This window comes from Saimiri boliviensis, chromosome 5 (assembly GCF_048565385.1).
Source record: "Saimiri boliviensis isolate mSaiBol1 chromosome 5, mSaiBol1.pri, whole genome shotgun sequence".
NCBI lineage: Eukaryota > Metazoa > Chordata > Mammalia > Primates > Cebidae > Saimiri > Saimiri boliviensis.
Genome location: NC_133453.1, coordinates 58,223,162 through 58,250,868, shown reverse-complemented (window position 1 = coordinate 58,250,868; position 27,707 = coordinate 58,223,162). Strand labels below are relative to the sequence as shown.

At 38.1% G+C, this 27,707-nt stretch overlaps 1 long non-coding RNA gene across 3 annotated transcripts in view; it reads right to left on the bottom strand.

The window, feature by feature from the left end:
* Nucleotides 1-27,707, bottom strand: part of LOC141584576 (uncharacterized) — a 162,409-nt gene that overhangs the window by 52,506 nt on the left and 82,196 nt on the right. The window lies entirely within an intron of this gene.

The window sequence follows — 27,707 nt, the reverse complement described above, 5'->3', positions numbered from 1 at the left end:
GAATGAAAGAAACAGGAAACAGTTACTTAATGCCAAGAACTCGTCAACCCTAGACGTCAGGAAAGACCAGAAGGTGATCAATCATTTACTTTCAATGCATGTTTTGTCATGTTATAATGGTAGAAGCTGCAGCCATGCTTTATGTCTTCTTTGTTGGCTTCCTTATTCAGAAAGCACCAACCTAGGGTTGATGGCTGTTCTTGTCCTCCAAGATCACTTCATGGCTGAAACTTGAATGTGTTTCATTGTGTCCCTAAGAGCAGCCCTTTGCTCTGTTTTCTGGTTACCAGCCTTCACAACGCAGGCAGCGTGTTTTACTTCTCCTCCTTAATGTCCTCTACACACGCAGATGATTTGCAGGAAGTATGATTCTACTCCTAGCCTTGGTTTCCCTCCCACCTAAAGTGTCTTTCTCTGTAATGGGCTCAGTCTCCTGATACATGGATTGGAGGTAAACTTATTTTAAAACCTGATTTCTGCTAGTGTGCACATATCATTCCTAGTTTAATAATAAACCTTTTTCTGTTGTTGTTCCTAGCATAATTTGTAAATTACTTCCCAGAGCCGCCTTTATTAAACGTCTGTGACCTTATTGTCAAGAAAGTCTTGACAAGCAGAAGCTGCTGCCTGGGGGCTGGAATGTCCCACTTCCTGCTCTTTCTCTCCAAGCTGAAGCATTCTATCCAAACAAAAACTGAACTCAGTGCACATGTGACCCAGAGTCAGTTTGAAACGAAACTCTCTGAAGATGAAAAACTTTACACATTAACTCCTTGTTCCACTCCATCTAGTTACAGAGCTAAAGCCACAAAGAGGGCCTTTTAAAAAGAACCAAAATAAACAAATGGATGGCTCAAGCTGTGGATAGAAAAAACAAGCAAACAGCAGCCACATATATTAGATTAACTGCTGCTGAGCTCCGACAAAATGGGAAGAAAATAAGACAATGGAGTAGTAGTGTTCAAGTACATGACCCCAGAGCCTTGGACACTACTCAATCCAGGTAGAGTATTTTAGTGTAAAGGAAATCAGTTATTGGACCCCAATCAAGGGTGTCTATGGCTAGAAGGGGCAGAAGAATCATATGTCTTCACTACAAAAATATCATTACTACAGAACCATTTCTTCTGTTTACTGAAACCAGGAAGAGCTACATATCATTTCTTCCGTTATAGAAACCTGGAACTCATCTTGATGTTTTCCCTGTAGCCATGACTCTAGTTTTTCTATCAATCATTTACTAAGATATAATGCAGAAGGGCACAAAGCTAGATATTAAACTGAAGGTTTGCTTTCCTTCCTTTAGGAGATGAATTAACAATGTCACAATACGAATGGAGTCAGAAAATCACCAGCCAATTACCAAGGTGGCTTCCCTTAAAATGACAGATATAAGGAGAGAAAACTCAATTTTTAAAGAGGAGTTGTCACCCAGGAGAGGGAAAATGTTGGGAAGAGGGAAGGAGTTGGAAAGACAGTGATCTGGGGTCCATGAGGAGGTAGTGAGTACCTAGCAGGTGGGTAAGTCGTGAGAAGGCTGAGGACCAGAGCTATACATCCCTTGGATTCTGGTCAGGCAGGGAATGAAAATCCATGGCTGACTATGACACTGGTGGTGGTAGGGGCAGTGAGGGTGCCTTTCCCTAGGAACCTCTGTGGCAGGCCTCTGCTCTGGTCCTAGTGGTAGCCATTAGAACAGTGGGTCTCCGCTGTGCAGGGTTCGGAGCCAACCTTTAGGGCATAAGCAGCACTTCCCCTTTCTCAAGCTTGCCCTCTCCTCCCTGGGAGATCCCTAGGACCCAGCATTCACAAAGACTTCTCATAGCTAATGGGCAACAAAGCAGTGCCCAGCAAGGTAAGTACAATACAGCCTGAATTGACACTGTTAAATGCCCGTGAGTTGGCTAAAACTTGAAAGAGCTATAACTCACAAGGCATAGCCACTCTATGGGAGGACTCCAGCAGGATGTGCCCACATATCACTGAAGATCGGAAGCACTTCCTCACCCCAAATATTTGCTTCCACAGAGTAGGATGCTACCTTGATTCCTGTGGTTGCTACAGAAGCTGGGGCTTGTTATCAGCTTATATCCTTTACTCACAGGTTTCCAAGGCCCGGTTCCTAAGCCACTAGTATCATTCCCTGTTGGGAGAGCTTTGACAGAGACCAAGCTAGGCAATATTCCCTTTTTCCAGACTCTAACATTTCCATAAGCATTAAGGAATCCTGAATATGCAATCAGGAAGGAATGGGATCCCTGGATGAGAGAGAGAAAGGACTTCTCTTGCAGGTGGAGATAATGAGCTATTGTGCATCAAGGTAAATTAATTGTACAGTGGGGTAATTAACTAACTGGGGGAGGGAGGTCCTCAGGATATTGAACTTTTAGCACTAAACTGAAATTTCCAGGCAAACCAAGATGAATGGGTCACCTGTTGCACATCAAACTGCACAGAGGAAGCACTTTTTTTTTCTGTATATGGAATAAAACTTTGAGTTATGCTAATTTGGAACTTCATTCATTCAAATAGGGTCTGATAAACACATACCTGACAAATTATATAATATATATATATATAGCACACAATCAATTTGAGGAAAAAATATCAAAGTTTCCTGCAAGCACTTATACATTGACAGAGATCTGTCAATTTAACAGTACTCTTATGTTGTACTTTAAAGGGAGATTCAAGACTTCGAACTGGAAAGTGCTACTCTAAAATCTGTTTGTATACTGAACAGTAAATTATTAAGTTTGGATCAAAGGGAAAAAAAATTACAGTTTGAGATAACAAACACTGTGGAAACTGTGAAAAGAGTTTTGCCGTTTTTTTCCCCAGACTATTTTCTTGCTTTGGCCAGTGGAAGAGAGTACGTTTCTATCTACATTTTTTCACTTAAGAAATTTTTTCCTTTCTACTCCCACTGTAGTAAGTTGAATAGTGCCCTCTCCAAAATTTATGTCACTTAGAACTTAAAAATACGACCTTATTTAGAAATAACCTTTGCAAAGGTAACTAAAGATGTCAAGATGGAATCATCCTAGATTTAGAGTGGGCCCTAAATTCAGTGACTGGTGTCCTTGTAAGAGAGTGAAGGAAACAGAGACACAGAGAGAAATGCCGTGTGAAGACTAAGGCAGAGATTAGAGTTATGCAGCCGCAAGCCTAAAGGCCTGGGGCCACCTCCTGTGCTGGAAAGGTCAAGGAAACTTTCTTCCCTACAGACTTCAAAGGGAACTCGCCATGCTGACACCTTGATTTCAGTATTCTGGCCTCCAGAACTATGAAAGAATAAATTTCTGTTGTTTTAAGACACCAAGTCTGTGATAATTTGTTATGAAAGCCCTGGGAAACTAATACACCCACTAAATAAATGTTGAACAAATGGTTTGCTGTTGTCTGAGTTTTGGTCCAACCCTGTTCTCTGGTTTCTGGCAAAAGCAATAGGGAGTAAGTTGTGCACTCTTCATTAGGAAACACCAGCAGAAAGGTTTGGGTGCAAAACAGAGTTCAGAATTAGACATGTTGAGTTTCAGCTGTCTGTGCTATAGCAAAGTGATGTTGAACTGTCAATCAGATATATCATTCTGGATTGTAGAATCCATGTTTGGGTTGGGTATATATGTTGAGAGTTGTCTGCATACAAATGGTACATGAAACACAGAAGTGATTAAGATTGCCTAGGATGTGAGTGTTGTGAAAGAGAAAAGAGGAGCACTTCAGACAGTTCCCCAAGGAGTCCCATCATTCAAACATGGAGTATAGGAGAAAGAGATACTAAATGAGACTGGGAGGGAAAAATAGAGAAGACAGAGAAAAAGGAAGCAGCATATCATTCAGGGAAGGAGGCTATTTCAAGAAGCAGAGAACATTCCCCATGTTGAATGCTGAGAAGATGTTAGTTAAAAGCCAGATCAAACCTGGCCGTGAATGTTAGCAACACAGAGGTCATTGATGACTTAAGCAAGAGTAGTTTAGGCAGAGTGGCATTCAGATTGAAGTAGATTGAGAAGTATATACATATGTGAAGGAAGAAAGAAATTCAAGATAGCAAGGCTTGCAAAGTTTGGCTGTGAAGGACAGTAGGACAGAAAAGCTGTGTGCGTGTGCGTGTGTGTGTGTGTGTGTGTGTGTAAGATGAAAAAGACTTAGGCAAGTTTAAATGCTGTTGCAAGGGAAGGTTACGGGGGAGAATTAATGAGAGGGAATGAGTTTGTGGATACAGTGCAGAGAGAGTAGAGGTAATAGTACAAAGTCTATATAGAAGGTGTTCACAGATGGGATTCATAAGACACATGGAAGAACTTGGCCTTAGAAAGAAGGAGAGAACTTTCTTCCACTGTGACAGCAGGGAAGTTAAAGACAGCTGAGAGTAGCTGTGGACAAGCAGGGCATAGATGTTTTTGATGGGTGGCCAAGGCTATATTATCATCTAATGTGTATATTTTCTCAGAAAATTGAAAGACTATACATTTATTTTCACCTTGTTTGTATTGTACACTACTTTATACTGAAATCCCTTTATCTGCCTATAATTAATTCAAATAAGAGATATGTTAGGGTAGTGACTTCTCTAAAACTTCGCGCCATATAACTTGGTATATTGTATCAGTACACTATGCTATTCTTATAAAATAAAAAGTTCTACGATTATATTTAGTCATTAATTTTGCCTGAAAATCTCACACATATCCATAGGATCAAATGTTTTGCTACTTTCTCAAGAGAGAAAAATTATGTTTTCCAAAAGGAAAAAATATGGTATATTCATGAAAGGAATTGTTTTGAGGATTTCCTTATTGACTTACCCAAATTTTTAAAAATGTAAGCAGTTTTAAATAACATAATTGTTTTATGATTATTCCCAAAGCAAACTGAGTAAATATTAGAATATGGGGCTGTTCATACATTTACACACGGTGTAAAGCAAGTACAATGATAGATATACAGATGAGTGATTAGGTAGGTGGGTGGGTAGCAAAACTCTTTAACATCTATCCTACTGCTCCTGTTACCACACACATGATAAGCTGAATAAAGTAGCTGGCTGTTGATTTAACCTTTGAGTTTTCTGGCTCCTGGCATGTAAGAATTCTAACATTATGCCTGAGCAACACTGAATAATAAATCAGATACTGCTTTGAAAACGTGTGTGATCCCACACATACAATTTTTTTTTTTTTTTGGTTGAGCTTTTTTTCTTTTAACCTTAATCCTTTTAGTTTGTTGTGAAATTCCTTATGGCATAATTCCCCCCAGGAATGGCAAGGATAGAGCATTTCCTTTCGTACACCCACCCACCCATTTTCTTTGACATAACGTTTACTGTCTGTTAATGATATGGTAGAAATGGCAGGATGCTGGAGAATCAAGATGTAACTACTAATGAATGTCAAGTCACTATTTTAATTTAGTACTTTCATTTTGAGCCTCTACATGTTAGCCTTCTGATCCATGGTTCATAAGCTGTTCTATTTGAGTGTGTTACTGGGAATTACTTTACATCATTGAAGTTAAGTAAATTTTGCCACACTTTATCTCTTTATAAATCACAGTAGTTACCATAATTCATTTCAGTAATTTATTCACAGGGCAATTATATAGTTATTAATAGAATAGTTATGGCATAAAGGTTTTCTTTTAAAACCCAAGTACTCTACCTTTAAAAATATTCTAGATGTTATCAGTCTTTTGATAACAAAACATTAATAACTTTTCATTTATATTTTGAAAGGTAACACTATCTGTATATACTTTTTCAGTTTCTGAATTTTAGTTGTGGACTTGTAATTCAAAGTTATAAAACTGTCATTTAGAGAACATGGGGTTTTATTATTGAAATGAGAAGATTAAAAAATGGTGACACAGAGAATATTATACATTTACATTTTCAGGATTGGCAAATTGGGCTCATATAGGCCCCTAAAAATGTCTGTGGAAACCGACAAACAAGCTGGAATAAAAGTTTAGAGAACAAGGATCTAAGGTTATATACAACCGACTGCAAGATCTTCAGCAAATCATTCGATGTCTCTAAGCTCCTATTTCCTGGATTATAAAATAAGAGAATCAGATTAGACATTTCTTCTAATATTCTTTTTAGCTCTAACATTTTCAGGACAACCACACTTTATGGGTCACAGAGTAGTAACTATAATGATTTCTTTCTTTCAGAAAAAGCATGCTCAATAAATTACTGTATTACAAAACACAGGAGGAGCCTGGCATAATAAAGAGGACACAAAATGAGTCAGGCTGAGGCTGAAATTCTAGCTTCACCATTACCGGCCTTAAGCAGTTCTGCCAGTTTCCTCACCTGTCCAGGTGGAGTGCTATCTCTGCTTTGTTGTTTTTATCATGGAGGATTGCTATGAAGATAAAGGTATCTAGCACAATTTAGGTGCTCAATAGGTTATATACGCTCTTGACTACTTTTAAAATTTCATTGAAAGTGCAAAGTATATGTGTAGTAGATGTCTAGGGGTATAAGATTAGTCACACAGTGTGGGAAAGAAGCATTAAAAATGGCCAGAAAAAAATTCCCAAGTCATGAGATTGAGGCAAGGAGTGGCTCAATAAGGCCAGTAATCCTATACCGGGGAAGTGGAATAATGATATTGACTCAAAGTAGAACTCCATTATACTTAGCATTAAGAAATATACTTTGGAATGTTAGGGAGGGTGGATCACAAGGTCAGGAGTTTGAGGCCAGCCTGGCCAACACAGTGAAACCCCACCTCTACTAAAAATACAAAAATTAGCTAGGTGTGGTCCCAGCTGCTCGGGTGGCTGAGGCAGGATAATTGCTTGAACCCGGGAGGCGGAGGTTGCAGTGAACAGAGATTGCACCACTGCACTCCAGCCTGGCTGACAGAGCTGGACTCTGTCAGAAAGAAAGGAGAGGGGAGGGGAGGGGAGGGGAGGGGAGGGGAGGGGAGGGGAGGGGAGGGGAGGAAGAGAAATCCGTACACCACTGCAGAAAATAAGGCAAAGGGAATAGAAAAACTATATTTAAAAATTCTCAACAAACAGGAAGTCAATTAACTCAACAGCAAAAATCAGCCAGGTAGGAAGGTTTGTGAAGGGAAATCAATGGAATGAGAATTTTTTGGTGTTTCCAGGTATGAGCAAGTTACTTTGCCAAGTTCTCATTAATAAACCTGCCCTAAACTTTCCTGACCTGCTCTGGCTACTTTTCTCAGTACATTTTTGACACGTAAGCGCACTCGACATTTCTCCTGTGCTGTGGAAATGTGATTGCAGATCAGTCTCATCACCTCTGAGCCTGTTTTATCCTACCTAGAGAATGCATTGTAAGGAAGGAATGATGCAATGTAAGCTGCTCCTAGGTCATCCATATTCCAAACATGCAACCCTTTATTTTCAAATTATAATTTTAGAGTGATCTTTCCAAAGGTCTATTTGCTTGAAATAAGCTTCTCTCAAAGTGTTACAGCTATTTCTGAGAGTTCCTCAGGGATCTTGTGATCTCTGATAGTTTGCCACATTTGGCTGTTAATCCTTACAGTTTCTTCTGTTTGGATCCCTTTTTTCCATTTCACTGTTGATTCTGTTGTTGCTCCCACTTTGGAGGCAGTCATTTGGGAAAATGGTACTCTGCAGGCATTCTTGCTCTTAGAACTGGGCAACGGTACTTGCTCTAACCTTCCTCCAGCCATGCTGCTCTCTCTGGGGTACAGAATCCATTGGGCCTACTTCTCCTTTTCTAGACCATTCTCTGGGTACCCAGGACTCAAGACTCTTCTGCTTGGAAGGACTTCAAGCTTCTTCTCTGGCCCATTCTGAGGCTAACGCATCCCTGTGTGCAACTCTTGGGGCTCAATGTGCAGCTAAAGGTGACTGTTTTCTGTGGGAGGGTGTGTGGAGCTTGGAAGCATGACCTGGGATATCCACACATGGTGAACAAGGCCCTTCCTCATATGAGACTGACAGAGTGAGCATGGAAAAAGAGCTCTGTGGGTGATGGGCAGGCGGGGGAGGAGGGGAGGGAGAATTCTAAATTTCAACTGTCTTGCAAGCCATTATGAAGACAGATTTGTCAAGGTAGAAGGATGAGACATCCTCCAGGAAATTAGGTAGTTTGATTTATAACATTTAAATATTTGGACATAGAAGTGCAAGTCTCCTTTGTACTCCCACCCAGCTCTGTGGATGTTGGGGTAGGCCTGTCTGAGGTGAAGTGATCACGCTGAAGATACTTCTTCAGCACTAGGGAGGGCTCTTTCTAATTCCCCTTAGCACTGGTGATGCTAATCTATGAGTTTAGCAAGACCTCCTTGAAGACCTGGAAGTCTAATGTGGAGTAACCAACAGCTATTATCAGTGGTGGTTACTTAGGACTCACAGACGCAACTGGACTGCAGAGATCCTCACTCACTCCCACAACTTCTGGGCTCATGGAGACCAGCTCAAATGCACAAATGGGAGTATCCAGACACCTCCAAACTCTAGAGTAGGCCTGTTTATTGTTGTTCCTGTTGTTTTAAATGAGGTCATACTTGTTTCATTGATTGACAGTGGCACTATCTGTTTCCTTCAGATGAGACGCCACTTCCCCCTCAGCCCCTACTTGTGTGTAATATGGCAACAGTGGCCTGGAAGAGATCATCGCAGTTGTTCCCCTTATCTATTGATTGTTTTATCTTACACAGCACATATCTGAGCTACTCACAGTTTGGTCCAGGCAGCAGAGCACAAACCCCAGACCAATTTCCTGTCATAGCCTCACCTGTAATGGGAGGTGGGAGAAGGATGAAGTTGGTAGGTCTCTCCTGTCACAGCCTGGTCTCAATTCCTATAACCCTGTGAACAACTATCTGTGGTCCTAGCTACTCAGGAGACTGAGGCACAAGAATTGATTGAACTTGGAAGGGAGGTTGGAGTGAGCTGGGATTGGCCACTGAACTCCAGCCTGGGCAACAGAGTAAGACTCCAACTCAAAACAAAATAAAAGACACAAACCTTCCAAGAACTACAATTTTTAAAATTTTTTAAAAATTCTTTAATTTTTTCATCATTAGGCAGTCTAAATTAAGACTGGGGCAGAGAAGAATTCTCTAAATCTCCAGAGGCAAACTCTGCTAATAGTCTCAATTATGGAATTAAACAGAACTCAATATATCTGTCTGAAGCAGCAGCACTTGGATTAAATTTTTGTAATCTAGAGATTCATGAAAATATGGGCTTCCAGCTATATCTTCAAGATTTTGAAAGCTCACCAAAGTTAATTCTCCCAGAGCAAAATAAGGTATAAACTGCTCACTACTCCTCTCTGCTTGGCAGTTTTCAATCTTCAGAATTATTGCAATCAAATATCCACTGTACATTATTAAATATGTGCACTACTAAAGACATTAGTGTTTTTTACTAATATGAGTAATATCTGTCATGTCTGTATCATGCACCACTGTGAAGCCTGAAAGAAAAAAACGATATAGTGCAAGAGTAACATGGTAACACCAGTAAATACCATCAAGCAGGAACAGCTCAAGCGCATTACTGTTACACACGTGTTTTTCAAAAGCAGGTTGCAAACCATAAAAAGATCCAAAGGGTAGGTAATTCTGTTACCTTTCCCTTTCTTACTGAGGCTAGCTGTTCTGGTGAACATACTTAGATTCAATTCAGTATGTGTTATTGAGTGCCTTCTAAGTACACCTAGTATGATAGGTGGTGAAACTCAATGTATCCCCTTGGCTCTAAGCAACATTTTCAATGTTACTGCTCAGCTGTGTTTATACATAGCCTGGAAAACCTGTAAGAGCTCGGCTGCTGCTGAAGACCAAGGCTTTCTTTTGTTTTTCTTCACTTTCCTTAGTCATTTTACATGAACAGGGAGAAAGAATGTTAGGATCGTTCTTCATCCAACAAGTGAATTATTTCATTTTGTTTTGTTAGCATGAATACTATCTGTAAGATACAACTATAATGGTAAAGACCAAATTTTAGAATCAGCAGACCTGTTTTCAACTCTTAACAGTTGAGTTGTTTAACATCAATTCACTTCAGACTGATCATATGTCAAACTGGATTGAGAATAGGATCTATCTCATGGGAAAGTTATGAAGATTAAGGGGGATAATAAAGTACTTCGTACAGTAAGGACTCAAATATTAATCATTTTAAATTAGTAATTGTATTATTTCTGAACTGGGTGCTAACGGAAATACACAGATTGTAAAATGTGTAAAATCCTTCTACATGGAATAAGCTGTGAAACCAGTAGCATCATCTGCCATAAGAGACATGTAGAAACTCTTTGTTATTTAGAATGCTATCTGTGCAAAATATATTTGAGAGATGGAAAGTGAAAAATGAATCAGTGCAGCTAAATTAGGTAGCAGACAGTACACATACACCTTGCATAAGTGATGGGTCCAAAACAGTAGATGAGTAATTGGCAATAGTAGATTTTTGTTGTAGTTACCTGCTAGAGTAATCATGATTCTTCTCATGTAGCACTATTATTACTGATCTTTCGCAGAGAGAGTCATATTATCCATACTCATGTGCAACGGGCAAAGCTTTTCGAATTTGGTTCTATTCTAGATGTTACATGCCAGAAGTTCACTCAGCATTCAGCAAGTGGGACACAGGCAAAAAGAGACAGAGATTTCAAAGCCACAGAGACAGAGCAGTCATTCCCAGACAGTCACTAACTCCACACCCACATTCAGTAGAGAGCACTAAAGGAAAGCCTTATCAGCACTTTTGAAACTGATAAGACAGCTTTTAAGGTCTAACACTGAGCAGCTGTGGACTCAGAGATAGAGAATGTCCTGAAAAATAGTAGTAAGGTCCATGATAGAAGGAAACAACATGAGCTAAAATGCAGATAAAGGATTTATAAGAGTTCTGCAAATGTGGGAAGTCCTTAAGAAAAGTTAGCTTTTATTATTATTTTTCCAGGGAAAAACCAACTTAGACATACAAAACAGCAACAGTGGAAACTGGACAGCTGAAAAATACATAGAACCATTGGAAATTTAGAAATTTAGACCCTCAAATCATCAAATAATATTTTATTTGTTCAAAAGAACTAATTCCTTATTAGATAGGGGTGCATGTAATACACTTGAAGACTTTTTTTGTGGTTGATTTCATGTGTGGGTAACTCTATAGTAGTCTGCATACATAAATTATTCCTTAATTTTAAATTTGTCGTCTTTGTAAAGTTCCAACCTAAAACCCTTCCAGCCATTATTATACTAGAGAGTATCTGGATCTACTTTAGCTGTTAAAGTCTGAGGGCCCACCCAGCGTGGGCAGATCAGATAAGCATGTCACCCCACAGGAAGCTGCCTTTAGTTATTTGCTGGGGGCAGGCTTTGGTATCAGTCACAGATTTTACTTAAAGATGAGCCTCTTCAGCCCTTATTTAAAGCCCTTTCAATCTTCTTTGTTCCAATTCTGTAATAAACATTTATTGGATTTCAGATATTGACAAGGCCAGAAATATGTATCTGGCCAGCCAGATGTAGCACAAGAGTAACACAGTAGCACCAGTAAAACGTCACACGCAAACTAAATGACAAATGCAGTCAGGGGAGCTGTGAACACTTTCAAGGCCCTGAACTGTGACCTGTACTTTGAGTTCTGTGTGAGATTGAAAAAGAAAAACAGAAGAGTTGCCTATTAGAGATAGTTTTGTTTTTCCGGTTTTAAAGATATAATCCTTAGATTTGTAAATCACTCTGTGTAAAGGGGAGACACTGCTTTCCAGTTGTCTATCATTTGACTTACCTGAACTTTTTGAAGGCATACTCGTATACATTCTCTGTCAGCACATTGAATTTGAAGTTGTTTTATAAAAGTTAATGACTCACGGGGCCATCTGTGTGACTTAAACACAATGGCAACCTATGCAAGTGGTTGCTGTGTGTCATATATTGTGCCTGCTGTGTATATTTCTTCTGATTAGTCATGCATCCTGAAGAAGTTAAGGATGTCTGTGGTGAGAAATACGAATCATACCGGGACTGCTTTTAGCCTGACCTGTGGTGAACTTGAATGAGTAAGGTACTCGCTGGAGAGAAAATTGCTCACTGTATAGGTAGGCGTGCTCCTTTCTTTCAAGGGAACAGGATACATTTAACGACAAGGAAAAGGGAGTTTATCAAATATATCCTGAGTAAGACCCTTTGGTGGCTGATTGTGTTTCAGGCTCAGTTTCTTGGCTTCTCAGATCTATCCTTTAGAAAAAAGAATAGTCCAAAAGCTGAAATTCATCAAGAACCATATCCTGTTCATGAAGGAGTCCTGGTGGAGGACGGAAACAACTTTAATTTAGGTTCTAGTAAGCAGTCTGGGATGATTTTCAGATAAACCATAAAGCCATCAACTTGTGTTTAATTTGCTGTCATAAAATTTAATCACTCTCAAGCAAAACAAGTTATAATTAGATGCAATATGAAAAAATTAAAACACAGCATATTAAGGGAAACTGATCTCTAGATAATAAAAGTGAGAGAAAGTACTTATTGAACTTAAGGAGTGGTCTGGAAAGAGTACCAACACCTAAACAAGGAAAATTCAGTGTGGTCGTGGTAGGAGGAAAGGTAGCCAAAGAAAAGAATCCTGTTTAATGAGCCTCTGGTCAGTGGCTGAGACTATAGAAAAGAGTAAAAGAGAAAATGAAAGTGGTCAAAGGGACTCTAGCTTATCTGCATTCACCCCATTATACAACAGATGAAGAAACTGAGGCCTCACAAGGCAAAGTGACTTGTTCAAGGACACAAGACAATGCTATTACTAAGGCATATGTCGGTCCTCTTCTTAATTGTTAGGTAATGTATAGTAAAGTATATGAGCACTGTCTTCCTACTTGGATGTGAAAGGAAGAAGTTTCTAATAGTACTTAAGATTATAGGTAGACTACCAATAAAATAATTTGCTAAATATACATGATACTCACTTAAAATCGATTCCTTCTACCAGTAATGTCACAATTGGTAGTGTATGGAGGGTTTTGTCCATCTAATCCAAATTTGTGGCAAATTTTTTAAATTTTCTTGGGAAAGAATATTTAATAAGAAAGTGATACAAACTTCAAATACAGCTTTAACAATCAATAAATGATCTAAGTATTTTTAAATAGACTGGAAGACCAAAGAAGATGTACAGATGGAAAAAAGTATATGAAAAGGGGTTCAACATCATTTCTTACTGGGAAATTAAAAATTAAAACAACAATGAGATTATACTACACACCTATTAGAGTGGCTAAAACTCCAAAAATAGATAATACCAATTGCTGGTTAAGATGTGAATAAAAAGAACTCTCATTGATTGCTGGCAAAAATGCAAAATAGTCCAGTCAGTTTGGAAAGCAGTTTTGCAGTTTGCAGGAAGCTAAACATAGTCCTAGTATATGATCCAGCAATTGTTCTCCTAGGTGTTTAACCAACTAAACTGAAAACTTATGTCTACCCCAAAATCGCCAAGCAAATGTTTAGAGCAGCTTTCTTCATAACTGTCCCAAACTGGAAGCAACCAGATGTTCTTCAACAGGTGAATGAATGAAAAAACAAAACTATGGTACATCCATACAATGCAACACTATTCAGTAATAAAAAGAAATGAACCATCAGGCAATGAATAGATATGGATAATTTTAAATTCATATTGCTATGTCAAAGAAGTCAGTCAGAAAGGCTATATGCAGTATGATTCCAATTATATTACATTCCAGAAAAGATAAAACTAAAGAGATGGAAGCAATTAGTGATTGCCAGAGATTTGGTGTGGGAGAAGGGGAGCGCAGAACAAGTACAGCACAAGAGAAGTTTTAGAGTGATGAAAATATTCTGTGTGATATAATTACGGATATGTGTCACTATATATTTGTCAAAATCCATAGAAATGTACAGTACAGAGTGAATCTTAATGTATACAAATTAAAGAAAAATCATTTATGAGGTTGGGAGAATCCCAGGATGGAACGTACGATGTGACAAAGATTATAACTATATTACAAACGTGTGAAACAACCTCACTGTAGGTCCTGTAGGGGAAGGTTACTGACCTAAGTAACTGGAAATGAGTGAGGTCTGTATGACTAAAAAAGATGGCAAAAGAAATTATACATAAGCATTATCTACTGATTGATGAAGTTGTTTCCCACAGGGATAAAACTTTTTTTTTTTTTTTTAAGATGGAGTCTTGCTCTGTCGCCAGGCTGAAATGCAGTGGTGCAATCTTGGCTCACTGCAATCACCACCTCCCAGGTTCAAGTGATTCTCCTGCCTCAGACTCCTGAGTATCTGGGACTACAGGTGCACATCACCACGCCCAGCTAACTTGGTGTTTTTAGTAGAGATGGAGTTTCACCATGTTGGCCAGGATGGTCTCAATCTCTTGACCTCGTGATCCACCTGCCTTGGTCTCCCAAAGCAATTGCGTGATTACGGTCTCCTATAATCACGCCTTGGGATTATAGGCGTGAGCCACTGCGCCCAGCCAGGGATAAAAGTTTTAATACCATTATACATATATACTGAAATTGAACAATTAAGTGAATGGATGATGAGTACTAGATGTCAGGTGTCTCACTGCTGGAAAGAGAGGTTACAGATAAACAAGGGGACTAGGCCAGAATAACCTATGCGGTAATGGATCAATCAGAGGCATCAGTATGAATTCATGTTTAGCTTTACATATATAAAGATGATTACATATGGTAATATTCAGAGATATGTGAATATGTCTAGGCTAGTGTTCACACAGATATCTCACTGATGTGTCAGCTAAGAGGGCTAAAGAAGCAATGATCCTTTAGTAGCATGGGCACTAAGCATCCAGTTCTTGGGTTCCTATGCCATTCTCCAATAAAAGGAATGAGAACTTCTTGAAAAAAATGTCTGATTCTAGGACTGGAACAAGAAATACACGAGATAAGATTAGCGTATTTGTAGTGCCACAAAAAAAGGAACTACTCAGAAAAAGCCAACAAACAAACAGAACACAGTGATAGGGGTACATCAAAGGGACACAACAGCTGACTGAAACAGCTCCCAGTGGTAAAAACTGGACAATTTGAGCAACCAAAATTTAAAAAGTAGCATCGGATTATAATCCAAAGTATAAAATAAATGTTCAAGTAGCATCAGATTATAAATCAAAGTATAAAAATTATCCAACCAAAATAAAGTAGCATCAGATTATAATCCAAAGTATAACATAAATACTCATGTAGCATCAGATTATAATCCACAATATAAAAATTATTCAACCAAAATATATCAAGTAGCATCAGATTATAATCCAAAGTATAAAATAAATATTCATGAATCTATACTGACCCAAATACATGATTGAATAAATAAATAATAGAGAAAGAAGAGACCATTTCCCTTGCAGAAATATTTCAAATAATTTAGGTAGTCAGTCCTCAAGGAGATACAACATAATTTTCCAGTCCTTAAGTGGGGGCTGTGCATAGGGACACCCTATCAAAGAGTACATGATAGAAAGGGGTGAGGAGAATAACTTCATAGTGGAGACACCTGATAAACACATCTCAACCAGGTGATCAAAATTAACATCAACAGTGATATCAATACGTTACCATATTGATGGCAATACGTCCTTGATAGATGTGATGAAGATGGCATTTTAACTCTTTGATCTTTCTCCCAAAATCATATAACCTCAGTTTAATAATTAGTCAAATCCCAGTTGAGGGATACTTTATAAACTATCAAACCAGTACTTTTCAAAACTACATGTTATCAAAAACAAGGTAAGAGCCAGGTGTGGTGGCTCATGCCTATAATCCCAGCATTTAAGGAGGCTAAGGCAGGAGGATCACTTGAACCCAGGAGTTTGGCATAGTGACACCTTGTCCCTGCAAAAATATTTTTTAAAAATTGGCTGGGTATGGTGGTGCATGCCTGTAGTTCTGGCTACTAAGGAGGCTAAGGCAGGAGGATTGCTTGAGCAAGGGAGGTTGAGGCTGCAATGAGCCATGAATGTGCCAGTGCACTCCAGCCTGGGTAACAAAGTGAGACCCTGTCTCAAAGACAAAAAACAAACAAAACCAAAAAACAAGGTAAATTTGAGAAACTGACACAGCCACGGAGACATAGTGACTAAATGGTATCTTGGATGGGATCCTGACGCAGAAAGGAAACATTAGGTAAAAATGAAAGAAACCTGAATAAAGTATGCATTTTAGTTAATAATATATCAATATTAGTTCATCAATTGTAGAAGGTTTATCATACTAATATAAGATATTAATAATAGGGGAAACTGGGTGTGGTGTGTACAGAAACTCTGTACTATCTTCCCAATTTTTTTTGGTATCATTCTAAAACAAGAAAAGTTTACTTAAAAAATGTGTTGGGGAAAGAGGTTCATATTAGAGTGCTGAGTTTCACATGTTTTCAGGACAAATAATGAGATTAGGTGTTCCACAATGCCCTGAATCATAGGACTGGCCATCTTGATCTTGCCAACAGTTTCAAAATATTTTTTTTCAAAGTAATTTTTTTTTAAGAGGTAGAAGGGAATTGTTGCTACAAGTATGTATCACTGTATTTTAAGATGGAATGAGGTGGAAAACACTATTTATTTTACTTTAATTTTGGAGGATATTAATATCACAAAAAATAATCTATTTTTAATACCCATCTTACATTTCTTTAGGTTTCCATTTCCACAGATGACCAGTTTGCAACCAGGGAGCAGTTTAAAGAAGAAAAATCTTGACATTTTCTAAACTGTGAAATGCAACTATGTATCATTTAATGATGGGCATATACTCTGAGAAATGCACCGTTAGGCAATTTGGTCCTTGCGAGCATCATAGAGTGCACTTACACAAACCTAGATGGTACAGCCAACTATATCCCTAGGCTATATTGTAGTCTATTTCTCCTAGGTTGCAAACCTATACAGCATGTTACTATACTGAATACTGTATTCAATTGTGACACAATGGTACTTGTGTTTCTAAACATATAGAAACACAATGGTATTTGTGTTTCTAAACATAGAAAAGGTACATTAAAAATTCAGTATCATAATCTTAAGGGACCACCATTACACATGTGGCTCATCACTAACTGAAACGTTGTTATACAGCACTTTACTATACTACATACAGAGTCTTTAGGATTTTCCATGCTAGAATCTTTCTAAAATGATACATTCTCAGCACATTCGATTGTTCAGGGACAGACCATCTAGTTCGTAAATTCTGCATTTTTTTGCTTTTTTCATTATCCTCTCTGCCAGTCTCTCATCAGATGGACAAAATATTATTTTTACAGGATAAAAAGAAAAAGTATAGAGCATCAAAAGTATTATTCAAAATGGGCTTCTTGAATTACCTGCAGATTTGATTTTTATATGTTATTTTTCCCACTTAATGCACTATCACTTGGTCATATCTGGGCATATTTACGGATCCTCAGAATTGAGATCGTTAGCAGAAAGCAGTCCTGGAAAGCAGATTGTGCATGGTTTGGAATCTCCTTTTTTTTTTTTTTTTTCATTCTGACCAAGTCACACTTACTCATAGCCTTGGGTTTATAAGTCATTGATTCACTTAACTTTGTGCTCAGAACTGATGCCGACTTCAAGTGAGATCTGGTCATCAGGTTGCCAGTAACCAATATGATACTTTACCAATTTAGAGATGGATGAATCATCAGTATCATTTCCTCCCATACCTGAATCCTGCTTGGAGGCCGTGGCCTCAAATATTCCTTTTATAATCTCTTACAGGAGAAAATTAGTGGCAAAGTCTTGGGCCATTTAATGAATTTATAACATGTTTGAGAGTAAGGGAAACAAAGAGGTTTTTACAAAAGTTGGGCCAATCTGTAAACACAGTACTGGTCAAATTCCAGCAAACTTAAAACTAGATGGCACAATACTAAATATCCTGCAGTTTCAGTTTTCTTAATTACAAGCAACAGGGTACCTGTTGAGTTCACGACACAATTCTTTTACTTACCATCATTCTGTTTTATTTCTGTATATACTCTATGTCAGACTTTCAAATACACTATTCTTCAATAGCTTGTGCTAGTCTGCTGTCATATCACTTTCTCAACATTTTACCAGACCATTGAGCACACACTAATGCCACTGGAACGTTTTCTATAGTGTGAGTGTGTATGTGTTTGTGTGAGTGTAAGTGAGTGTGTGTGTCAGAAGGGAGCAGTTTCTTTCATAGGCTAACAGAAAAGAAAGGCTCTTAGCTTTGTGGAGAGAATTTCAGCTCTTTTGGTCAAAGGAAAGGAAAGTTGCTGGGGCAAGGGGCCCTTGTCCATGTAAAATGACACACTAACTTCCCAATGAGGTCAGACAAGAAAATTTACAATGAAGGGTGAGCTTCGTATAGTCAGGTAGCCGATGGGGCCCAGGTGAAAGTTTGGCTATGCTTTTCTGCTATAGCGAGCAGCGGCTAAGAAAGTCAGCAAGTTGGCTGTCTTGTGAAATTACCTCTACTATGGCAAGGGGTCTTGGTACACAGGAGGCAGGAGGATAAGGGAAGTGAATGAATGAGAATGGTACGTGGCCATGACTCTGTTTCATGAGTCTTTCCTTGCTTTGATATCTTGTGTCATGTGTGACAGGGGCAGCAAAATTTAGAAAGAGTTTTTAAAAAGTTGGATAAAAAGTCGAATAGCTGTTAGTTTTCTGGGACTGCCATAACAAAGTACCACAAACCTGGGAGCTCAGAACAACAGAAATGTATTATCTCACAATTCTGGAGGCTGGAAGTCTGAAAACAAGGTGTTGGCAAGGCCATGCTCCTTTCAAAGGGCATTAGTGAAGGTTCTGTTCCAGACCCCTCTCCTAGCGTCTGGGAGCTCCTTGGCTTACGGCAGTATAACTCCAATCTTCACATGATGATTCTGTGTACATGTCTCTGTCTCTGTGTCCAAATTTCCCCTTTATATAAAGACATGAGTCATGATGAGGAGGGAGACCCAGGCATTTGGGATTCCCTCCCCTCTGTCATCCACTGTGCATCTCAATAGAAGAGACAGCAGGCCAGTTGGTGCCTCCTGAATCTCCTTCCTGAAAACAGCAGGCTAGGCCTTGAAGAAACTCTCCAGAAGGCACTATTTTTACTTAAAACAAGATCAAACCGAAACCCTTTCATATGTGATTCCTGAAACTGTAAACAGAGACCTTTTCACATGAGTCCTAAAACTGTAAACCAGAACCCTTTCATATCTGACTCCTGAAACTATGAACCTAAGATTCTTCCTCGTGTAACATCTAAAGTATAAGCCTATGTAAAGGCTGAACCTCCCTTTGTTAGAGGAGCTTGGCTGTTAGGCACCTATGCCACCAAGCCCCCAGCTGAAATAAATTCCTTCCTCCTGTATTTGATGTCCCAGAGATCCTTTCCCATGGCTGCTCCTGTTACAATATTGGTTAAGGGACCCACAGCACTCCAGTATAACTTCATCTTAACTGCATCTCCAACAGCGCTATTTCCAAATAAGATCATATTTTGAATTTTTACACACATTGAATGTGAGTTTCACACTGGGGATAGAACTCCAGTGCATGAATTTTTACACAGTTCAACTCATAAGAACATCAAACTATATACAGACACTTGGCAATTATCCTGAAAACAGCAATTCTTTGAGTTGATGGGTCTCAGTGCTAAGAGCTTTTCCTCTTTGATTTGTGAAATAATTAAACCAGTGTTCTGGCCAGCACATGTTGAAATCATAACAACGGCATCAATTTGGGCTGGATGTAATTGTAAATATTTTCGAAGGGTAAATCGTCTCTTTAGAAATAACCCATTTGTTTATCAAAATGTTCATTTTCTTACTTCAATGCAACTACCATTTCCTTTAGTGTACTTCCAATATGCTTCCTGAATAATTCTGTATCCTGATTTTCCCTATAACTTAATGAAAATGCTTGAGGAGGGTCAATTAGAAGCAATGGGGCATATGGTGATTTTATGATCAGTAAACTATGTAGAATAAGGATTCTCCTAGTTTTTTCCCTGATGCTTTGGTCCTTGCTGAAAATGTGCATTTCTTAAAATGTGAGGAGAAAAAATAATTTTAGTTGTTTGGTGTAAGATAGAGACCATTTCAGAATTAATTCTGCATTGAATTAGAAGCTCTAGGGCAGCTAACACATCTAGTAGACTCAAGATCTATGATTCTCTACTAAGTTTTAATAGTTCCATGTTAACTTTACTCTATAAATGAGTCCATCAAAGGTTTCCCGTTGTGAATATGCTTATTGTTAATTAACAATAGAATGTAACATACAATAAAGAAGAAGTATGGGCTGGGCAAAAGGGTTTAACTGTTACTTTTTAAAGAAACTAGAGTCTGAATAGGAAGTGAATCATACTTTTTATTTTTTTTAAACTTCACAACAAACCCAGAATTCTATTTTACTTCACTAAGAGAAAGTCTGAGAACCTTGATATTCTCCAGAGCATGTAACAGATGCAGTGATAATTCTAAGCCTTCGACATTTGGCACAGTTGAGGTTTTACAACAAGGTATTCTGGCAGAAGAGAGAAGACCCTAATGAGCAAAGTACCCTTGTTAACCTTTAAAGTGTTGTCCTTTTGGATCCCTTGAGGTTTTTTAACAGACACAACATTTGTTTAGATCATTTCATTTCTACAACTTGACATATTTCCAAAACTGGCTTATTTATTTTATCCTCCAAATGAGCCTAGTAAAGGAGAAACATAACTGCATTGTTGAAAATCATCCGTTTGCGAACTTCCTCTGTCTCTTTTCCCATAAAATACGATTTAGTACTTAAGCTCTTTCTTTCGATAATGTACACTAAAGCAATTTCCATCAATGCTACATTTCCCTTCGTAGGTTACAAATAAGGGTGGCTGTATGAAATAAGACGATATCTGACATTGTGGCCTGGAACTTCCTCTTTCCTAGTTTTTGCACAGCTGTGAGGCTGAGTTAAACAAAGAGAATGGGACAGTAAGACCTGGTGAGGGCTGCACGTGTAGCCTGGTGTGACACTGGCTGCTCCAAGTTTGGAGGGACCTCAGGAGACCCATTTTATTCTAGGTCCAGGAGGATACTGGCCTCTACTTGCTTTAGATATAGACTTCAGGGATGGAGCAAGGAGGGTATGAAGTTTACAGGGGAAGGCAAGGATTTTGTAGCTCTTAGGAGCTTCGTTATTACCATCAGGGAGAGGCCAAGCTCAGCACCCTCTTGCGTGGGAATCAGTCTGCATACTCTTCTCCCTGCTGCCAACTTGCCCAAGGAAGGCCTGAGCCACAGGCTACTAAGTAACAATTTGCCAAATATACTAATTTCCTTTTGGTTATTTGTTCCCTAGAAGCCCAGCATTTCTGAAATCACTAAAATTTCACTGTCTGGAAATTATCACACAAACATTTATATTTCCGTCTCTCTTCATTACAATGTTAAAAAAGTACATATATTAGGAGAGTTTTACCTCCATGGCATTTGCTGCTTATACTCCATTATATAGTAATAATAGTAGAGAATATAGACAGTAGAAGAACGCACCCCCCCCCCACATCAAAACAAATAATATTATCAAAGATTAACCCTTGCAGAGAAAAAGAAATGCTTATACACTGGTGGTGGTTGTATAAATTAGTTCAACCACTGTGGAAAGCAGTGTGACAATTCCTCAAAAAGCTAAAAACAGAACTACCTTAACCCAGCAATCTCATTCAACCCAGCAATCCCATTACTGCATATATACCCCAAGGAATATAAATTGTTCTATCATAAAGACACATGCATGTGTATGTTCATTATAGCACTATCCACAATAGCAAAGACATAGTATCAACCTAAATGCCCATCAATGATAGATCAGATAAAGAAAATGTGGTACCTATTCACCATGGAATACTATGCAGCCATAAAAGAGAATGAGATCATGGCCTTTGCAGGAACATGGCTGGAGCTAAAAGCCATTATCCTTTGCAAACTAACACAGGAACAGGAAACCAAATACCACGTTCTCACTTATAAGCGGGAGCTAAGTGATGAGAACACATGGACACATAGAGGAGAACGATACACACCAGGGTTTACTGGAGGGTGGAAGGTGAGAGGAGGAGGAGGATTAAGAAAAATAGTTAATGAGTACAGGCTTAACGTGTGGGTGACAAAATGATCAGTATAGCAAACCTCCATGATGTGGGTTTACCTATTCAACAAAGCTGCACAGGTACTCCTGAACTTAAGAATTAAAAAAAAAAAAAAAAAAAAAAAAAAAAAAAAAAAAAAAAGATTAACCTTTACTGAGTGCTTCCTCTGCACCAGACACTGACTTAAGCATTGCACATGTATTATTTTAGCCTTCAAAACAGCTCGAAGAGGTAGGTTTGAGAGGTTAGGTGTCTGACAGGTCATACAGTTTTGTATGCATGACCCATCAAACTTACCTTTATCCCATTATTTAGAATGGGGTTAAAAACCTATGACTACCTTTATAGAGTTAAGCTCTTAATTGTGCTACATATTGGCTACCATTCTTTCACTGACCCATTTAGTTTGTGATGGGAATAGAACAGAAGCATAGGAAGAAAATGAATAGTTACAAATCAACTCAGTAAATAGTCATTTGAATGTGTGTACTGTCTACCTGACTATAAATTGTGATTTGCTAGAGTTCTGGTTTGTGAATACTTGCTACCATGGTTCATGAGTACAAAATTACTGAACACTGTTAAATCTAGCCAGGAGAATCTGTCCTTTGATGAACACAAGTGTGAGAGAGAGATCTTAGGCTGGTTTCTGGATTAAGACTTCCTGAAATTTGTAACCTTAAACATTTGTCCAACTTCCTTACTATGTGCATCCCCAGTCTGCAGCCCAAAGGACTCTTAGGCAGAATGAACTCGTTCATTAAGCATCTTTCCACTGGCTGTGGGTTTGGATGCCTATGATCTGTCCTAAAGCATCCACAACTGATTTCTACTCTTGAAGTCTGGGGGTTAGACATGAGCTGGTCCTGAACTCAGGCTTGAATCTTCCTAAAGGAACAAAAACCGACCTAGAATTTGGAAACTGAGTACTGTACAATGCAGAATTGATTGGCTACTATGTCGCAAATGAAAAATGACTCCTGGACGCCCTGAGATTATTTGGACCTCTATTTTTCTTCAAAGAAAAGTAATTTTTATTTGCTGTTTAGAAATGCACTTATATTAAATAGTAACAAGACATTTAAAAAAATACAGATTATATAAAAACAAAAATATAAACCATAGTTCCATTGCCCAAAGATGAACACTAACATGTCTATTATCCAGCCTTTTTTTCTAGTTTTATTAGAGAGAAGTGTGTGTGCGCATGTGTTTACATTAAAAAAATTATTTGCACCTTATTAATTGGTCCTTAGTACATATTTGTTTAGTAAATAAAAAATTAACATTAGATTCTGGCAGTTATTTTTTCAGAGGAATTTTTAAATAAACAATTATAGTGTTATCCCTATAACGAGATACACATTTCATAATAAAATTATTTACTTTAAAACAGACGTGGTAGCTCACGCCTGTAATCCCAGCATTTTGGGAGGATGAGACATGTCAATCAGGATGTCAGGAGTTCAAGACTAGCCTGGCCAAGATGGTGAAACCCCGTCTCTACTAAAAATACAAAATTTAGCCAGACTTGTAATACTAGCTACTCAGGAGGCTGAGGCAGAGAATTGCTTGAAACCAGGAGGCAGAGGTTGCAGTGAGCAGACCACACGCCACTGCACTCCAGCCTACGCGACAGAGCAAACCTCTATCCGAAAAAAAAAAAAATTATTGACTTGAATTCAAATACCATTGTGAGAGTAATTTGGCACCAACAATTTCACATTATTAAAAGAATATTAATGTGGTCAGTTTAGTCAGGCGTGGTTTGTTTTTTAGGACTCCTCTGATGTAACGAATATTTTGCGTGTCGATGGTAATAGTAATTCCTGACATGTACCTAGTGCTTAGAATACATCAGGAAAATTTCTAATTGCTCTCCATTTATTAACTAATTTAATATTCAAAACTGTGATAAGATTACCTACAGGTTACAGAGGAAGAAACTAAGCAAGTTTGCTCCAGGTCACACAGTTAATAAGTAGTGAAACTGGGATATGAACCCAGGCAGCCTGGGTCCAAAGCCTTTGAGTATAGCTACTACACTATAACAGGGCATTCTTCCAGGCCTATTACAGCATGATTTCCCTTTCTGGAATCTTTTATGTTAATTAATCATTAGTCAATTTGAGTGTACTTTCACTAGGTGTTACATTTAATGTACTTTTGAGAGCAAGTAACAGAAACTATTACTCAAACTGGCTTAAACCAGTGGTTCTCAAACTTTAGTCTGCATCAGAATCCCCTAAGGGCATCTTAAAGCACTGATTGCTGAGCTCCACCCTAAGTTTCTGATTCCACTTTTCTGGACTAGGGCTTTAGATTCTGTATTTGAACAGATTCCCTGATGAAGCTGATGTTTCCGGCCTGGTACTGTAGTTTGAGAAAACTCATTGGACTTAGTCAAGATTTATCCCTTAGGTTGGCTTAATATAATTTCTACAGCTTTATTCCTCTGCCTCTCTCTTAGCTATTATCTCTTCTGTGTATCTCCCTAATCTTCAAACAGTAGCAAGATGACTGCAGCGGTTTTAAGCCTTGAATCTATGCACCAAAGTATCCAACAAAGGAGAACCCAAGTATTTCAGCAATTTTTATAAGAACAGAGAAATTCCTTTATCAACAACTTTGAAAACTTTCTTTGGGTCTTGACCTACATTAGATTACCTGTCTGTTCTTGAACAAATTCTAATGGGCAGGAGAGCTCTGCTTATTGAATGGCTTATGCTTAGAGAGAGAAAGAGAACTTTTCTATTTAACCTCCTTTCTACTGTTTAGGTTCAAAGCACATTTTTTAAAAGAGCATTTCTTTTTTCAGGCAAAATCTTCAGAATCTTATCTTTGAAAAACTGCAGACTATAAAATTTTACCTTCCCAAGTCAACTTTAAAGCTAATACTTTAAGTTTATATATTAATAACAATATTTACAATGATAGAACAAATGCATGTATTTAAGCAGTACCTTTACACATAATGCTGAACAAGATTTTTCTCCTAAATACCTATCTATATCCAAAGTCTTACTGTAGTTATGAAGAGGTCATTGATTTGTAGAGTGCCTGCAAAATGTTAGGAGCTGCACTTTACTGCATTGTCCAATTTTATCTGCTTGCCAACCTTCATAATTGGTCCATATTATCATCTATGTTTTGCAGATAAGGGCTATAAAGTATCTATGCTATAACAGTAGATATCTAATTTAACTTAAATGAATATAACAATTCATTTTTCTTGAAACTATATAATGTCTACCCTGGTATAGTATATAATTGTTTCAGAAATTAACCCTATGAGGTACTTATCAAAAATAACTAATCTTAAGGGATTTATGCTGACATATGTTGTTGTTTTCATATCTAGCTTAATTAAATTTAAATGTCTATACTTAAGTATTTATTATGCCTAAGATATTATGTATCATGTATAAAACACACATAATATATGTTTATTTTACATATACATACAATATGTGTATGTGTGTATACAGAGAGAGAGAGAAAAAAAGTATCTCTTACTATAACGCTGGCTCACAGAAAGTATCCTATAATAATGTTAGCTTATATTTAACTCAGTGTAACAGCTATTTATTGAGGAACTATTGGCTATGAAGTATTGTTCAAGGAAATGAGTAGATATTCATATATACTGACATTAAACACTGTATATTAAACACCAGCTCCTTTAACATAGGCTCTTCTTAATATACTCATTACAGAGGTAACTTTTCAAGCAAATTAGTCGTGTAACTTGTTTCTTGATAACAGCACAGGGAGTTAAGACTGCCAAAATCAACAGCATATTTCAAAGGCTTCCAGGTTCTCTGTAACAAAGGCTGAGTAAGCCATGACTCATAATCGGGAAACTTCTATTTGAGGGCCTGATTATCTTTCTTCATATCTGGGGTGTGGGAAAGACTGGTAGTAGTGGGCAGCAGGCTAGGGAGGAGTTCCGTTCTGTTTTCAGGGCCACAAAGGGAGTGAGAAGCACATAGTGAAAGTTCTCTGGAGTAGTTTTTTCTCTTTCAAGGAAGCCCTAGGGACACACAGAGTGATCTGAAAACATATTCCGGACAACTGAGCTATTAGAATTCATGATTTACTCCAGTATCTGGTTAAGTTAGTCATGTACCATCATCCAGGAGTCAGCTAGCCTCTGTCTTGCACCAAACCACTCTGGGTTGCTTGCTGCTTCAGTCTGCGTGTTTTATTTATTTACGTGGGCAGGAGGAAGGAGGAGTAGGGTTGGAAGAGGGAGAAGTGTTAGGGGAAGTTTGTTTTTAAGTCTCCATTTTGAACCTGCACATAATATAATTGAAAGAGAATGTTTTTTCAGTTGCCCAGAGATGCATCTAAATTTTGGCTATCATGTACTATTGTGTGGCCTTGGGTAATGCCTTAACATTTCTGAATCATAGTTTCCTGTTGTTTAAGACAGTGACATTATCTACATAGTGGATTTGTTGTAAAATATTAATTAGAGTGAAAGTGAAAAAGAGCTATGGCAATGGCTGGCACATAGTAAATTCTCAAAAAATAAAATGAGGAATTAAAAAAAGAAACCGAGTGAGTTGGCGTTATGCTAAATAATCAAAATATGTAAAATGACTATGTAATTTATATCCCAAAGATGTTTTTGAGCATAAAAGAATCACTGTTAATAATCAGCTCAGGGCCAGGTACAGTGGTTCATGCCTGTAATCCCAGCACTTTGAAAGGCCAAGATAGGCAGATCATTTGAGCTCCCGAGTTCGAGACTAGCCTGGAGAACACAGCAAAACCTCATCTCTACCAAAAATGTGGTGGCACACCTCTGTAGTCCCAGCTACTTGGGGCTCTGAGATGGGTGGGTCACTGGAGCCTGGGAGGCAAAGATTGCAGTGAGTGGAGATCAGAACACTGCACTACAGCCTGGGCAACAGAGCGATACCCTGTCTCAAACAAACAAACAAAAAATTTGCTCAGAACAACAGACCAAACAAGCACTGTCCTGGACAAACCTGAGTGCTCATTCTAATTATAATCATGCTGCTCTATTGATGGGGCTAAAGGTAAGAGTTAGAAGTCGTTATTTCTTGAGATCATAATTTTGCAATCACATAACTTTTCTCTAGGTTTTTCGCAGACACTTAATGGTTATCTTTGGATCATGCATACAACATTGTCTGTGATAAATGAAAGGGTAGACAAAAAACATGGATGACCCAGTTTTCTTCTTCCCCTAAATTGGAAAAAAAACTAAATTTCACTTTCCCCCTAAACTAAAAAAAAAAAAAAAAAAAAAAAAAAAAAACTAAATCTCCCTCTTGCCTGAACAGCAACTGCAATGCTTAGACCCCGCAAAAATACCACTTAGCTCAGACATCACAGAAATGTCCCCAGAGTTGGTGGGCTGAAGGCAGGGAGGAAACTTTTCATAAAAGTTTGCTTTGCAATTCCAAATTTTAAATTTGGAATTGATCATGATCTGGAAAGCATTTCCTCTTTGCTGTTGTTGTGTAATCCAGGATATACTTTTATGATATACTCAATGGCATTCAAGACAATGACTAAAATCAGAGTATAATATGGTTAT